The following is a 17,345-nucleotide window of genomic DNA, read 5'->3' as shown; positions in this document are numbered from 1 at the left end:
CTGGTCTTTGAAAGGGATCCAGTGGAGAGATGTAAGACATGGAGTGATGTTGTCAAATTGTCTCAACCTGTAATTATACTTGCTGCTGCATTGTGGGTCGCCTTTGGTGGTGCCATTATTGCTTTCAGTAGGACTGTTAAGGTTGCACTCTCATATTCCACTCTGGAGATGACGAGATACTGTACCGCTATGTTGAAATCTGAGGGTGATATATATGGTTTTAACTTCCTTAGGAGATTCATTAGAATAGAACTTCCTCTTGTGGCTTCACTGATCTGTACTTGAATATTAAGGTTCTTATCCAGTGTTATCCCAAGGCACTTTGTTAATTCGATAATAGCAGATTTACAATTGAGGTCCCTAGCTGGGGTATCCATTCTTCAGCTTGTGGTATACTGTGTGGTGGTGATATGAGTAGGAATTCAGTTTTCAGGTCATTCAATTTGAGGTGTTTCTGAGATAGCCAGAATTGAGCTTTAAGAAGTTAGTCATTTAATTTTAAAATATCTTCGGGGGAGGAAATCTTTAGGTAAAACTGAGTGTCATCCACTTACATGTAGTAAGAACTATTTGCTTGTTAGAAGATCCCTGTCAGTAGTACAGAGTAACAGAGTGGAGGATAGGGTGGATTCTTGAGGCAACCCAAGTGTGTCTATGAGCGGCATAACAGGTTTTGAGCGAGAGAGCGCATGTGACTGTATATGGTTAGCCTCCTGTTTCCATTCAAGAGGAGGGCAACTGCATGGTCCATGTCTACCGAGACCACTTTATGCTGTAGTAATTCTTTGGGTAATGGCTTACAGTCCCCTTTCTCTTTCCCTTGTACTACTTCCTTACTCTTATACTTCAGCTTCCAAGTACCTCATTCTCTTTCTCTAGCTTCTCTGGCGTCAGTGGTACCTTCAGTAGTCAGTGGTGGTATTAGTAGTAGCTGCTTCTACTGTGTTATAAGAAATATTTATCCCATTCAGCTCTGTCAACTTTAAATCTAAAGGCAACATTGAAGTTCATACAGGCTGCGCTGTCTTTTCCTGATAGGGCTTCTGAAAAAGTGATTGTTGGTGGCTTTGTTTCCGATATTAATAGTTCTCCGGATTTTCTGGGTGTTGTTGTGCAAACTGTAAAGAGGGTCATTGGAGTTGCAGGATATGTGGTAGTAAAGATTCTAAGAGTAAGAGTGCTAAGAGTACTTTTTCTTCAATCGTTAATTGCAGCTTTCTGTAAGAGGAATATTGATACATTAAATTACAGTTGTGCGTATAAGGAAGATTGATAATAATTTGATATTAAAATGAGCCCAGAAGTGTTCTGGCATTAGGGCCAAGATGGCGGCTGAGTGAGACTTCAGCTACTCACCTCCGTGTTGCTCCGGACCTCTAAGGAGTCTTATTCATCCGAGAAATGCGCCCTGACATTGGGCGTTTGAATCGGTGGCATCATTGGAGTCACTGGCATTGCTGGCATATTTCGGATCGGGGCTTGGCTGGGGAGAGGAGCCCTACAATTGATCATCGTTGCAAGACGTCGCGCTGGGAAGCGCTCGCTCGGCTGCTGCTCACCACACTTGCCGACAGGGACGAAATCAACGAGCGCAGAGTCAGACCCGGGTTGCTACGCGACCAAGACGTTGGAGAGAAGGAAGTGTGCACAATGGCAGCCGCTCGAAGAGGTGCATGGAGCAAAACTCGCTCCACAGCGCCCACGCCAGCAGCAGCCTCTCAGTCGGAGATGAAGGTCAACGCCAAGGCAGATGTGGGAAAACAGAAAACTGGCATAAACTCCGGTAAGAACAATAAAAATCTTGGGAGTAAAAGCGCTAGATCCCCTGCGAGCAATGACCAACCGGTAGTTGGAGACAAAAAGCAAACGTTCATCACTAAACTGTTCCCCAAGAAGCATAACGCGGATATTAATGCAGATCTCACAGTAGAGGCTGGCGGCATGAGGGGTTCGGATACAATTCAGTGAATTGTGAGGCACGAGTATCACGGGGCTCAAGTGGTGAAACCACATTTCTTCTCTCAAGCGACGCTATAGCTACCTCACTACCAAGGGAGCAGGAAAATGTCAGAAATGGACCGCAGGCTATCACTGCTGCTGATACTGCACCAGAGAGGGAGCCTATGGTCAGTTGTACACCAAAGAGAGAGGATGCAGCATCAGGAAAACAGTCAACGGCATGCAAGAAGCCCTCCTGGATAATACTGAGTAAGGATATCTGACCCCGGATCCCACCGATAATTTTTTTTCAATAAATGAAGAATCCTATGGGTCAGAATCCTTGGACCTACATAGTTGTAGCAGCCATGATGGATGTGTCGATACCTCCTCAAGCAATGGCAGCCAATATGAAGGCAAAACAACACAAAGGAAAACTAAAAAAGCTTTAGAAGGAAGGAAATCTGCTCAGAAGGTGGACACTGAGGAGGAGCCCGAGCCAGATCTCCGTTGGGACTATTCTGACACACAACCGCTCTCACTATTAGGGGGACATGGAACCAATGGCACAGCTAAAAGCTCTCAAGAGGGGGCAGACACACAGAAGGAACTATCACAAACATCTGAGCCTACACTAACAATGATTTTACATTCATTAAGTGCATTCCAGAATGAGGTCAAATCAGAAAATCGGCTTGCCCGTGTGGCGGCGAAAAAGCGACGAGGGCTTGGTACGTAAAATCGGTAAGACCTGCACTGGAATCGCCGAAAGAATGAGCATGGTGGAGAGCCGAACAGAGATACTGGAAAATACAGTGGATACCCTGAAAACCCAGGTTACATCGCAAGGATGCGCGGTTACTGACATCAGGTGGGAAAAAAAGAGCTGGCTCTATTAAATAATCTGCATCTGACCATAGGTGGCAGATGCAATGTAATTAAAATGCTTTTCCTGCCCAGATTCTTATATCTTTTTCGGGCAATTTGTCTGGAATTCTCTCCCCAGCTATTTAAAATCATCGAGTAAATGTTTTCAAGATTTATTTGGGGATTTAAGAGACCCCGTAGGGCTCTCAGATGGATTACGTTACCAATGGAAAGAGGGGGACTAGTAATGCCTAACTTTAAACTATACTATCGAAGTATTGTGTGATACGTATCTCCAAAGAACCTAATGATCATCTTATCCCGACCCCACAAAAAATTATCCTGGGGGAGGGATGTGAGCGATGTTTATGGCGACATGTCAATGACAGCTGCTTTAAGAAAGTTAAATTTAAGACTAGACCTAGTATATATAAAGTGTGGAGCAATGTACGGAAACTACTGGGGCTGGGCCGCTACTCGTGTTCTACCCCCGTGAGTCGCAATAATGATCTCCCTGAGATCTTCCGGGATGGATGTATGGCTAGATGGGTCGAGAAAGGGTTGCGACAGTTGGGCTGTTTTTATACACCGAACTGACTCAAGGGTTTTGCGGAGCTGCGTGTCGAGTACGATATTTAAAATTCCTGCAGATGAGAGATTTCCTATTAAAGAAAGGGCGGGTCGGTTAAAATTTCAAACTAGTCAAACTATAGAGTATCTATGTAGCAAACCTACTCCCAAAATTGGGGAAATTTATAAAGCTCTGAACACACTATCCCCAGATGATAGGGATAAACAATCGGCAGTTTGGCAGGCTAAACTAGGAGTACCGCCATCAATCCCCCCTATACGCGTATGAATTATCTCGGACATGTTTAATGTCTATTAAACTGCAAGCCCAATTTTACAAAACGTTCTTTTCCCTGTAGTATACCCCTTCTAAAATTGCAAAATGGGGGACCAGAAAGGGAACCACCTGCCCGCGCTGTACATTGTTTGAGGCCAACATCATCCACATGTTCGCCTCCTGCAATACACTTTCTAATGTGATAATAGAAATGTCTGTTTTATTATCAGAAATATTCCAAATAAGAATTAATACTACAACAGAAGAGATCATGTTGGGGGTATCAAACTGTAATAGACCCAAACATATGCAGGGACTGATCTTCGTAGCTATGGCAGTTTTTCGACTTTGCATAGCTTCATCATGGCTAGAACAAAACCCACCAGCGCTTTCACAGTGGAGGGCTAGACTACTCACGACATGTAGACTTGAGGTGGCCATTTAGAAAAATAAATGGATCAGCGAAAAAAAAGGGGTATGATGATATAGGAACCACTGATTCAGTGGATTCAAAGTCACACTTAGGGCTGTTGTGTTTTCTATTTAACTATTTGCATATATTCTAGCGAGGTCTTGCCTAGTATTATAGAATTTTGCATGCTGCAATGAAGTGTATTGATATTGATTATGTGACTAATTGCTATTTTTTTCTTTTGTTTCTTGCTTTTACCCATCTGTATATAATGGAATTTCATCCCGAATAAAAAATAAAAATGAGCCTAGAAAAGAGACAGTTACTCAAAGGTTCTTTGATGGAGAATGCACAACCCCAAGCATTTATATTATAATACTACTTTTATTGTGTGTAAGTGATTTCAAAACACCGATTGCTCACAATTCTTGAAACAATTCCAGGGCGTGATTTATGAAAACTGTTGCACTGCTGCGTGAAAAGAGCAATGAAACAGTTTTCACTGTGCCTTCCATGCAACATGATGGATTCGTCACATTTAATGTGCGACATGTCACAAGGAATGACAGATACATCAGTACTACTGATGTATCTGTCAGCGAAAAAGTGATGCATTGCTGGGGTGGGTCTGAAAACAGACGCAGCTCCATTAATGTACCGCATGTGAAAGGGCCTGTGTCAGCTTCCGTCTGCTGTGAGGCAGGCGTAAGATATTGAAGCAGTGGTGTCCTAGAAGTGGCGCAGTGAAATTTCATAGATTTCACTGCACCACTTCCCCAAAGCTTTTTGCGAAGGAATGCCCTCCCTGCATACATTATACTTGACACTGGTATAATGTAGCACAGAGCTTTACAAAGTGACGCATCTGCTTAGATAAGTCACTTTGTAAATAGGGCGCAAAGTGGCGCATTTTTTACGGTGCTGCTGTGTCACAAAAAGTAGCGCAACGCTGGAGTAAAAGTGACACAGGGGCTCATAAATAATCCACCCAAATTTTCTTTCTCACTGTGGGCTGATTCCCAAAGGGCCTCCTCACTCGTGGTGGAGGACCCGCAGTCGTGGGGGAGTCTCTGCACGAGGAGCGTAATCTACGCTATCAGATAGCGTAATCAGATTCCGAATATGAGTGCGGAGACTCCCCCAGGACTGCGGGTCCTACGCTACGAGTGAGTAGGCCCTTTTTGAATCATGGCCTGTGGTTTTATGATACCATTTAGTAATACTAAAAGAGCTGTTAAGGTAGAATTCGATAAAATAAAATACAGCCAAATGTGCTGCGTCATTTGAAATCTCACTACATTGGGCCTATGTTTAAATGATACTGTGGGAGTGGGGGAGGGTAGGATCAATCTCAACCCTGAGATCACTTTATGCTGTTGTAATTCTTTGGGGAAGGGGCCCCAAAACATCCACCCCTGCCTACGAGCCTCAGCCTGACACTATTCGCCCTGGCTGGCCATCATAAAATCATCCCTTGCACCGACAGACTGGTTCAAAAGTAACATTTGCACACCCACTGCTCCAAAAATGATGTGTTTACATCAGTGACTGAGTTAAAATGGTTTTTGAGCGTGTCTGTCAGCGGAAAACCGTGCTACCCCAAAGTAATGCTAGGTAATTGGCAGTTTAAGCAGCAGCACGCGCAGCTCAGTGGGTAGGCTTGTGGTCTCGTGACCTACAGGGAGCCTCCATTACCGGCCGCCATTGCCAATAAACGTCACCACGTGCTGTGAGGAGCGCCTGAATAGTCACAATGGAGGCGAGCAGACGACCGTCAGGGAGAAAGTATGTACTTAATAAAATCCAATCAGCCCCTAAATAGTAAATCGCTGGCATATATTGCTTAACGAGGTACGGCATTAGTACTTGAGTGTCTGTTAATTATCCACTCCTTGACAGGGGAGCATGATTTATGGCCCAGAGCTGTTTTTTCCAGTTCCTCCAGCAGTAGTGTGCTGTCCTCATTTAACAATTGTATCTGTTTCAAATATGTGCTTAAGGTGCTAGCTCTAAGGTTTCCGAATCATAAATATATTTCCCTCAGTGACAGGCTTAACTGTGTAGCTGGCTACTTTCCTGTCCTGCACTGCCCTCTTAATATATGGAAAAAAGTAGTCCTTAACTTTCCACATGGCTATTGCAAGCCACTTAGAAGTGAGCAAATAGAGGGATCTAGTGCTATTATTCAGTGATGTTACCCAAAGTTGTGTTGTTATCTTTTGACAACCGTATGCCATCGTAGAGGGCATTCCTTGTGGTATTTGGTCAAACCGTTCATAATCTGTCATCTGCCTTTTAAGCCCCTGATCTCTTGCTCCATGTTATAATAAAATACTGCATTTGCAGATATGTGCAATAAATATGAATTTTGTGCTGTGAAAATAAAAATGGCACTATGCATCAAACTGATTGCAAAATATATTTTAAGCAGTTTATTGTAAACTGTTGTAGTTCGTGTATGGTAATCTGCAGGCCCAGTCCTGCTGTCGTATAATAAACTGCAGTATACACAAAAGTGATGGGTGGAATGGTGTAACTAGTACCAGCTACTGATCATTACTCGTGACCCATTCCAGTCCATTATCATTGTCATTTTGCAAACCATGCCACCCAACCATAAGCTGGAGCCAGCCATGTACTAAATTGCAGCAGGGTAAAAGGAAAAATAATGGGGCCTATTCACACAGGTCAATGTACAAGAGCGCCTAGGTGTAAACTTCCCCTTTTGTGATGGTCACCATTTCTGTGTGTAGATGTACACAAAAGTGTAGACATGTCACAACAACCACAAAGAGGTACGTGAGATAAGTGATTCTGATCCTAAATAAGGTGCTACATGTATAATGAAGAATTACTGGCCAGGTGCCCAGGGAAGTCAATCCTAATGTAAGAGGAGGCCTCACCTACAGTTTTGTGTTATGCTTCATCAACGGAGACCTCGCCCCACCCCGTTAGGACAGTGCACTTGAATTCGGAGTAGGAGAGAGTCCTTAGATGAAAGCTACTGGACAAGAGAGGGATCCAAATCAGAAAGTTAAATATGACTTGTAGTTCCCTGGTGTACCATCTTTATTCATTGGGGACTTCAGGAATATCTAAAAAACCGAGGCAAGATGGCGCGTTGAGAGCAATGGCTCAGACCATCTCTGTTTCAGACTCTATGTTTCTGCCCTACTCTAATTCAGTTAACAACCACAGCTAAAGATGAGTTATGGTTATGAAATAAAAACAGATAACTCAAGAAAATCCCCACTTATGGTTAGCCCTACACACCATTTCTCAAACACCTATCATGCAATCGAAGAACTCACACGCCAAATTCAATGAGCTTTCTATCTTAAAACTTGACAAGTGTAATGACAGTGGTAATGAGGCCACAACAGTTTTCATGTAAACTGCACTTTGAAGTATATTTAGTAGTACTGCAATACTACTATTCCACTACTAGAAAATGCTATTCACAAACCTAAATGCAGAGGTCTCTGCCTTTGCGCCCCTTTCTTTTCAATGCGAAGATTTACCACCATTCTCCACACACTTTCACATACTTTTTATAGTAATTACGGGAGGAACAGAGAGGAGTGCCTGGCAAATGGCAAATACTTACTACAATATAAGAGAGGTTTAGTGAGGGGGAAAGAGGGGTTAAGGGAAGAGTAATTAGGGGTTTAGGGAGGGACAAAGCCTCACCCGCAAACGGTGATACAATTGCTATTCACACTCTGCACTTCTAAAGTTACTACAGCCAAAACAGTAGTAAATGTACTCCAGCTCAGAGTTTGAGTATGTCCAACACCACACATGGCTATCCACTGGTACTGTAATATACTCCCAATAAAAATAGTAGAGTAATTAAAAAGATGTCGAAATACATTGGAGAAAAAAACCTTTTTTATTTATATTAAGATCCAGTAACCTTGTAAACGTTTAAGTACATCCTGCGTAATTTTATTACAAAAGTAATGTTTTTTAACATCTAATGTTTGCTTTAAAATGAATCCTGTTGAATTTTATAACAAGGCTTACAACGCACCTGGTAAAGCACGGAGTGATTATTCTGAACTCCTGTCTACAGCTGAAACACATTTCAGCAACAACTAATCACATTTAGGCTCATCACACAAGAAATTATCTCACACAAACAACTTTTCTCCCTTTACTATGTCAGTGAATGTGTTTGCTGCTTTGCATCTCATTTTGAGGAATAATTATTTGAGGAGGGAGACAGAGGGTTTACAGACAAAGGATTAACATCTTTGGGATGTCCAGGAAAACAGTCATTGCCAAATACCGTTTCTCACCTGATGAGCTCATTGACATAGTTGCAGACATCAGGTGCTTGATTCCCCTAGAGCTCGCTCCGAGGCCTATATCAAAATACTGCTGAATTCCGTTTCCTGGCCACTGGGTCTTTCCTGAGGGGGAGCTCAGACAACTTTGGCTTCTTACAGGCAAGCCAGTCTCTATGCTAACATCAGGTATTGAGATGCATCTACAAAAGAGTGCATCTGTTTATCGCCATGCCACAGTTACTGGAAAAGGAATTTCATGCCTTTGCCAACTTCTTTCCATTGAATGCATTCACCTGACACTTCAGCCACCTCACCACACAGCACAACATTTCCACAAAAGAAAACGCTGTAAAATATGCAAGCAGTCAACGATGCAGGGGGCTACTTCCTTGAACACTGCCTTTCCTGGAAGCAAACACAATAGATACATCTTCCAGCAGGAAAATTAAAATTAAAATAGTTTTTCGAGTAGGTATTCTACCCAAACGGATGATTCCGGTAGTTTCTTTAGCTCAAAGCACATTTGTTTTATTGTACTTAATTTTAATGGGAAGGACATGCCATAGACTCCAACTTCCTCTTCCTGCACAAAAGGCTCCTTCCATTGATTTTTCCATCCCTTGATCACTTTACATTTGGATTTGAGGTTAAGCATCACTCTTTTTGTCTGTCATCCATGCTACATATATATACTATTGGAGTTTAAGTTTTTTTGTGAAAAATCAAGTACGTTGAATAACTTTTGGATAAGTTTGTTATTTGATGGAGGTCATGAATCAGTATTTTGTTACTTTTTTGATTTTTCTTATTATTATTTATTTATTTGATTGTGGGTGGCCTGGAGCTGCAGTAATGGCTTATTTTGCATAATTGTTTTTTCGTTTTTTCTAAGGAAAATAGTTAGCATATTTTGGGACAGCTGGGGGCCTTGGGTTAAAGTACTTTTTCCTCCACACCCCTGTGTGTTTTTTTTATGAATGTTTGCACTATTGTGTTCATTTTACTGTCTCTGCCTATTTAAAAACTTTTTCTGTGATTTTTGTTTTTTTAAACATCTATTGATTTGCGGATGGCAATGAATTAAATACAACATTTTTTTTCTTTTTTACATTTTTTTTGTGCAAAATGTTAAAGTGTATTTTTCTGGGGTAATTTGTAATTCCTTGGGATGTTTGTGGTTCGGGAATTTTTAAAGTTGGCTTAATTTTCGTTTTTGGCATTGCTGAACTAATAGTAGTGTTTCCTTCTTTGTTTACCATCCCTCCTTCCTTGCAAGCCAAGTGGCTATTTTGTGTGGCCAGTGTATGTGTGTGGGTGTGTGTATCTGTCTTTGCTTGCCATAGGACACCATTTTTTCTTTGCTCTCCATTCCAAGTGTGGGGTCTGCCATTTGGTGTAGCCAGTGTCCCCTGCCAAAGGCCTCCATGTTTTCTTTATTTTCCATGCCTTCTTGCGTGTTGCTGTGAGCATATGGCCGGTGGCAATTTTGCATAGGCAGTGTGCTTTTGTCACAGACCTCCAGGCGTTCTTTGTTGTCCATCCCTTCTCCCTTGGTGGTCATGTAGCAGGGTGGCCATTTTTGTGTAGCCGGTGTACTTTTGCTATAGGCCTCTATGTATTCATTGTTGTTCATGCCTTCTTGCTTGTTTTTGTGAACTAATGGCTGGCGGCCATTTTGCGTAGCCAGTGTGTGTTTAAATCCTTTTTCCCTCTTTTCAAAGTTATTTTCTAGGGACATTGATGGAAGAGGTCTACTCCTTTTTTTTGTTCATTTTTTCTTCCTCCTAATATGAATTTTAAGTGTTTGAGGATGATTTTACTACAGTGTTTTTTAATTCATTTTTTCAATTTGTCCCTGCGCCTCCTTGCCTTCAATAGGATTTCTCATAGTTCCTAGGGGGACGCAAACAAATACTTTTTTCCAATTATTAGACTTTCCCCTGCACCTCCTGCCTGCCATAGGCATGTCATCATAGGCCATAAGTACAATGGACACTAGCAAAAACTTTGTTAATTATTATTTGATTTTCCCTTAAACCCACTGCCTACCACAGGTGTCTCATAGGCCTTGGAGGCACATACAGTAACATTTTCAATCTGTATGTTATGGAAATACTATGTTATGCATGCTTTGGAAAAGATACACTATTGTTAAATGCTTCTGATGACCTCACTAAAATATATTGTCTGTAGATTCAAATTGCAAATGCCACATTTAACTGAATGTTTTTCTTTCTTGTTTGCTTTTGGGTGCACAAGACACATCATACACAGTACTGCCAAACAGAAGACAGGCAGTGAGACCACCTGAGTCCTCCTATGCTTCCCTACTTGTGTTGCTAAGTGGCGACTGCCAGAGTTAAGAACTTGAAGATGACCCAAAAAGGGGCGTTTCTGCAAAGAAAGTGGCCAGTGAGGAGGAGAAAAAGATTATCATCACAGATGTGCCACCCTCCACCTTTTTCAGGAGATGTGGTGTAGCTGCTGCACCCTACTCTGGGCAGCAAAAGGCTGAGAATAGTACTCCCGCATCAACAGCACCACCCCACACCAACATAAGCCAAAGCTTATGTCTCTCTGCAATGCAGCCATTGCAGTCATGCCGACGAGATGTGCGCCTGTACTGTTTTAGTTTCAGCCGTAAAATACCTAATCATCAAAGGAAAGTGGACAATAGAAGCCGCAGTCAGCAATAATTCTTCCTGAAGTAGGAACAGAACAGGAGGTTGAGCTTTCTGCTGAGCAATATGTTTCTCTCCAACCATTGGCTTCAAGATCTCCTGCAAAAAAAAGAAAGGGTACTGCACCATCTACTCTAAGCCCCCTGTTGATGAACTGCACATAGATTAGACTCCAGCCAAGTCAGAGAACTGTCAAGAGAAGGAAATTTACTGAAAGTCGTAGAATTATGGAAAGTGACAGTGATGACAAGCCAGTGATTGTCAGTGCGGAGGGCAACTCAGAGGATGTTGAGATAACCCATCCTATTCAACCTGCTGAGAGGAATGTGATTCCATCACCACCTTGGCCTCCACATTTCCATGCAAAGCAGCCCTGCTGCAACAAGTGCCACCTGTAGTGTGCGAGCATCATCCGCATCAGCAACCTTGAAATAGCACAAGACTCAGATGTAGACACAGTCGCATATAATGATTCCCACTTTAAGACGCACATTGAGTACCACCCCCTGCTTCTCAGTCAGAAGTCACCTGTGTCAGTGGCTCACTAAAATGTTAGCACTAGACCTCCTCCCTTTTTCTCTTGTGGAAACACTTGAATTGTTTGAATTTGTGGCAGCCATATTCCCAAAATAGAAAGCTCACTGTCAGACATATTTTGCCTGAGTTGCTGTTCCAGCGCTCCATCATGATGTTCTGTAATTGTCTTTCCAAGCTATGCTGCAGAGTGCTTTTCAGACTCTCCACCGGATGACAGATGTGGACCAATTGTCAAGCAACTGATTACATGTGTATCACTGCACACTGGATTTCATTTGTGGGGGTTGGGCAACAGCTATCTGCAAATCTCCACACTGAAGAACGTTTTCATTGCATTCAGTGATATGCAACCGTAGCGATGTTTGCCATGGAGAAATCCCATACAGCTGTAAACATCTTAGAAGGGGTTAACAGCAAGGTGTTTGAGGGTCTTTGACCAAGACGTCTCAAAATTTGATTTGCTGCCACGGAAAATGGTAGTAATGTGGTCAAGGCTATGGTAGATGGCTGATAGGTCCTGTGTTTGGCGCATTGCATCAACCTGACAATGCTGCAATGGCCAGAGCTCAGCAAGCTGGCAATAAAGTATCTGGCTTTGATGGTAGCCAGTGTGACTTCTGAGCATGTGTTCAGTACAGCTGGCGCAGTTGTCACAGTCAGAAGGATCTGTCTCTTGTCTCAAAACGTGGCGCGATTCTTGTTCTGAAAAAAAAAAAACGTGGCGCGATTGACCATGATTAAAATGAACAAACATTTCACACCAAAAGATTACATTGTTCCTGAAACAGAACAGGATGAGGACAATTGGCCAGACCCGTGTGTTAGCTGATACATTTCTGAGTGAACCCCCTGATTTTGAGGATGAACTCTACTTCGTAGACAAAGTAGCCTCCAATAGATCTTGCATATATCATTGAACTCCATTGAAAAAATAATTGTATGGTGGAACATTTATATATTTGGTGTCTGGCTTACCCTGCCCCATTTGACATGTATGGAGTGGACCAGTGTGTACACAAGTAGCCTCCATTTTCTGAAGGAAATGAAGGCATTGACTCCCATCCCTATTCTTCATTTTCCATTCCATAGCTGGGCTGACAGTGAAGATCATTGAAAAAGACAGCCCTTGAGTGTATTGCTTCCATAGGAAAAGAGATACAATAGCTAAATGTGCACTACGCTTGGAGCAGGTAACTATTGCACCAATGAGTAATATTGACTGATTGATGATTCATGTGGTGGCTGTGAGAATGTTTTAACTCATTTTTACACTTGATTTGTAATGTTTGGGTCCCGGGGGTGATTCTGCCTGAAAGCTTGCCTTCCACATTTCACTATAATTACATACACGCGCCTTTTGTGTACATATTTTTTAAAAGATTCTTCCAAATTTTACCAAACTACACTCAATGCAAAAATTATTTTTCTTTTCTTATTCATCAACACTACAGGTCTATCTCATTTGGGTCGGGAGTTGGGATGGGACTACCTCAACACCCAGAAGAAGAAAGTTAGGAACAATGCCTATTTACTTCCATGGGAAACAACACAACTCAGGGACCCTACTCCTGTGGACTGGAGAGAGGTACATTGATTAGGAAAATGCAGAGTCGTGGCTCCAAATGTCAAACTCTAATTAAGGGGTAGTGGTGAGGGGGAATTGCCATTGGACACATGTCACTTGATGGACGCACACAGCCAAATGTTGACATTTGTGAGATTGATCAGCCAGGTACATGCAGTTACTTGACTGGCATTGGTGGTTCAAAATTGTTCTCACTTCTCAGTTAATTGCACGTAACTCACCAGCCTATGCTCTGCCCTCTTGTTGCTCATCCACCATAAAGCTTACTTTGTCTCTACAATATTGACATTTACTTTTTGGAATCCGACAGACTTTCTCTTCTTCTGCACCAAAGCTCCATAACACTCCTGCTTACCAGACCGGTGAAGCCCTACACCCAAGACGGACAGTCCGAGAAGAAAAATGCAGATGCACCGTCTATTTTTACTTTTATATACGGTAATATTTCCCTTTTCTTAACAATACCAGTTTTTAGAACTGTGTGGGTCCTCCCTATTTTGCATTTTTCAACCCTAGGCAACTTAGCAATTAGATAACTTCTAACTCTGGGACTGAAGGACTGTTTACATTTGGTAACTGAACCGTAATCTTCCTTCAAGAACAGGTGTGATGTGCTGCTCAGCAAGTTGATGAATGTTGTGTTTGTCTTACCCTTCCTCAAGTCCCAATCCCATCCATTCATGAAACCCCTCACGCTCTTCCCCAAGGTTGTGTGATCTATTGAGGTTTGATTTAATAATTTACACCATAAATGGACCACACACTTGGTGAGGCGAATGTGGTTAAAGTGACGCCAACTGTTACAGGATCACCTTAATAAAACAACAGTCCATGCCAGTTCTACTACCCATCCTGGCATGAAAGGGACATCATCATAATGCAGAGTCTTAGAACAATGTCAGTTCATGGATATGTAGAACTAGATTGCACTATGGCCTGATTCACAAAGGTAAAGTTATATTTTTGGTATAAGTTTACTCTTGCAGTGTAACTGTATTACCAGTAAGTAGTAACTTTATGAGTAGTAACTAACTAGTAGTAACTCATTTTAAAATAATAGGAGTTACTACTCATAGAGTTACTACTTGTAATGTTACTGATAGAAAAGTTACTAGTCATAAACTTACACTGCAAGAGTGAAGTGACACCAAAAGTGTAGTTTTACCTTTGTGAATCAGGCGCTATGTGTCTTACAAAATCTATGCTACTTGGAGTAACCTTCTCTTGAGTCCTGACTCCATTGACTTGAGGTTTTTGTATGATTAGTTCTAATTTTCTAAATAAATGAAATACTACCCCCTAGATTGCTTGCTATTTGTTGTTTGACTTTTTTGTCATGTTGGTCTCAGTCTTGGCTTATCCACTAACTGTGTGTTTTCTTTCAGTCAAGTTGTCTGTCATGGATTATCCTCCTGACTAATCCTATAGATGGAGTTCACCTCTCAAGTATCATTCTGAATAGGTGGGGCCTGGTTTTGTAATGTCTTCCCTGTTTGCATTAGACTACCACAACCAGCATAGGAAAGGCCATGCAGAACCTCTGCAATTAGGTTTGAGAAGATTGCGAGAGGTAGCAGACATCCCTTAATCTATTCAGTTGAAAAGTTAAGAACTTAGTATTGACGTTTTTCTTGTTAAGGAGAAATTGTGATGTTTGTGTATGTTTTTGGCAGACTCCATTAGTGGTGAATAGTTAAAGAGGGTAGGATCAGGGCAGTAACTAGTTTACAAGTATCACTGATGGGTGGATGGGTGCTGTAAAACCTCATGCAGCAATAACTTCAAGCATATAGTCAGTTTTCCATTCCCACTCTGGTAGCAGGGTATACTGAACTGCAGGAAAGGGTAAGTAACCTACTGAAGAATAAATAAATGGCAAGGGACTTCAGGTAGGGAAAGTCTGGGAGGAAAAGTGGATGTATAGTATGTGCAACAATTTCAGAGGAAAGCTTCACGTTCCCCTTTCGTCAATAGACCACAAGCCACACTAACTAGCAATGCCAAGACAGATTCTAAAGATAAATAAAGTCCCATTCAATTTACACATAGGAAAAATTAAACAACAAACCCTCTCTACCCACGACGGGCACACCTTCTTCCCCAAGTAAATCCAAAAATGTCCAAATAATTTAAATGTTCCTTTCCCAACACCCTCACCTCCCGCAACAGACCCTCCCACCCCCAGCAAAAAAAGGAATAGTAATATTAAGTCTTGAAGGCATCAAGGTCCTGCCTCATTCTGGCCATCTCTCGGGCCAGGATTCAGTGGTCCTGCATGATGTGTGCCAGCTCACTGAAATTGTGGCTGAGTAGGTGGTGATGGGATGACTGGGACTGGGGGACTCCTGGTGTTCTGTGTGGCAGTTGTCCCCCAGCACCCCAGCTGCAGGCGCCTGCATCGCTGGGTTAAGGAAGGCTTAGCTAGTGGCCTAAATATGTAGAAGGCCTGGCTTCCTGCTCCTTCTTCTCCTTGACCACCAGCTGGCAGTATTCAGCAGCTTTGACCTCTACCTTCTGGTGCCACATCCGGATGGCTAGCTTCTGCTGGGTTAGATGACCTCCAGTAGCAGGAGTAGCTAAAGCAAGAAATAAAAGAAATTCCAAAATTGTAATGCTCATTGCAAACACTTGTTTATTCACAAAAAAGCGTATGTGGTGCGCTCCTATTTTTAATTTACTCAATCTTTCCTTGAGTGTTAAACCTGTTGTCATGTGCCATGCTGTAACGTGTCCTGTCTGTTCATGTAAATTTCAATTAACCCATACAATAATGATTGTGTGGAACAGCATGCAATATTTATGAATTCATCAAATCAATCACTCACAAGTTTCAACAAATTCTTCAATGCATACATTTAATTGTCACTCAAAACAATTTGTTGTGAAATTCTGTTAGAATATTACTAATTGGCATCAATGCTACCATTTTACATAATCAATGTACTATCCAAAAATGATTTGCTTTATATGATTTACGCCCAATGTATTTCGGAATACGATGAATCCTTCTTCAGGGGAAAGTTGCACGAAGAACAGCGAGGCCAGGCCAAAAAAGATACTCAATAAGATCTTAACTCTTCTTCATAAACTGGTCCCCCTGGGGCTTAATATCAAGGGCTGGCGATATAATTATCGGCGTTTTAATGTCTGTTTTCGGGCGAAAAGCGGTGATAATTATATCACAATATCATCAAGGACACGCTAGCGAGTGTTTTCCTTACTTAGCGCCCGTTTCCAGCACGCCTACCATCGCATCGCTAATGAGATGCAAAGTAGGCGCGGCTGTCGAAACAACACGGGTAAATATCGCAAAGGCAGCATCCCGATATTACCAACAAGTTGCAGCGATAATTTTAATCGCGCTAACTCTGCCTTAACACAGGAATTTACCGTCTGTTAAATTCCTGACTAAGGCATACCTAACATGGGGGATGGATTGTGGGGCTAAGGCCACAGGGCCTTATTATCAAACCTATCGCCGTTTTCCATGGAACATCGCTGGAAAACCAGTGATCTTCCATGGAAAATCCCGTTATTGCTGGATTTCTTATCGCCTTTGAGATAATCGTTGATAATACAACGCTATCTCCGCGATTAAATCCAGCGATAGCCGGCGATAAGAATAACAGCACTAAGCGCGCTTTGCATATTTATCGCAACTCCTTGGTAATATGCCTCCCTGTTCCTCTAGAGTATAAAAGTTATTGGGGCCGATTCACAGAACTAACTTAAGACAAAATCCTAAACTTACTACTTTAGGTATTCACAGAAGTTAGGATTTTGTCTTAAGTTTGTCTTAAGACAAACTTAAGACAGACTTAAGACAGACTTAAGACAAAATCCTAACTTCTGAGAATACCAAAAGTAGTAAGTTTAGGATTTTGTCTTAAGTTAATTCTGTGAATCGGGCCCTGTGTGATCACCAGTTGAAAACTGCTATCACTCTTTGCATTACTTGAGTTCCGACATCTCTCTAAAACCAAAGCATGATCGTAACATCGCTACCACGCCATATGTCGGAGCCGAAGTAATGCGGAGCATGACAGCAGTTTTCAACTGGTGATCATGATCATTTTGATACTCTAGAGGAACAGACTTACACTGTAGCGCAGAATTAAATCATGTTGCAGTTTTAGGTGATGAAATGCCATTGCCAGGGAGGTGAAGGGCAGGATAGCCCAACAAA

This window comes from Lissotriton helveticus, chromosome 6, assembly GCF_964261635.1.
Source record: "Lissotriton helveticus chromosome 6, aLisHel1.1, whole genome shotgun sequence".
NCBI lineage: Eukaryota > Metazoa > Chordata > Amphibia > Caudata > Salamandridae > Lissotriton > Lissotriton helveticus.
Note: the sequence above shows the minus strand (reverse complement) of the source record.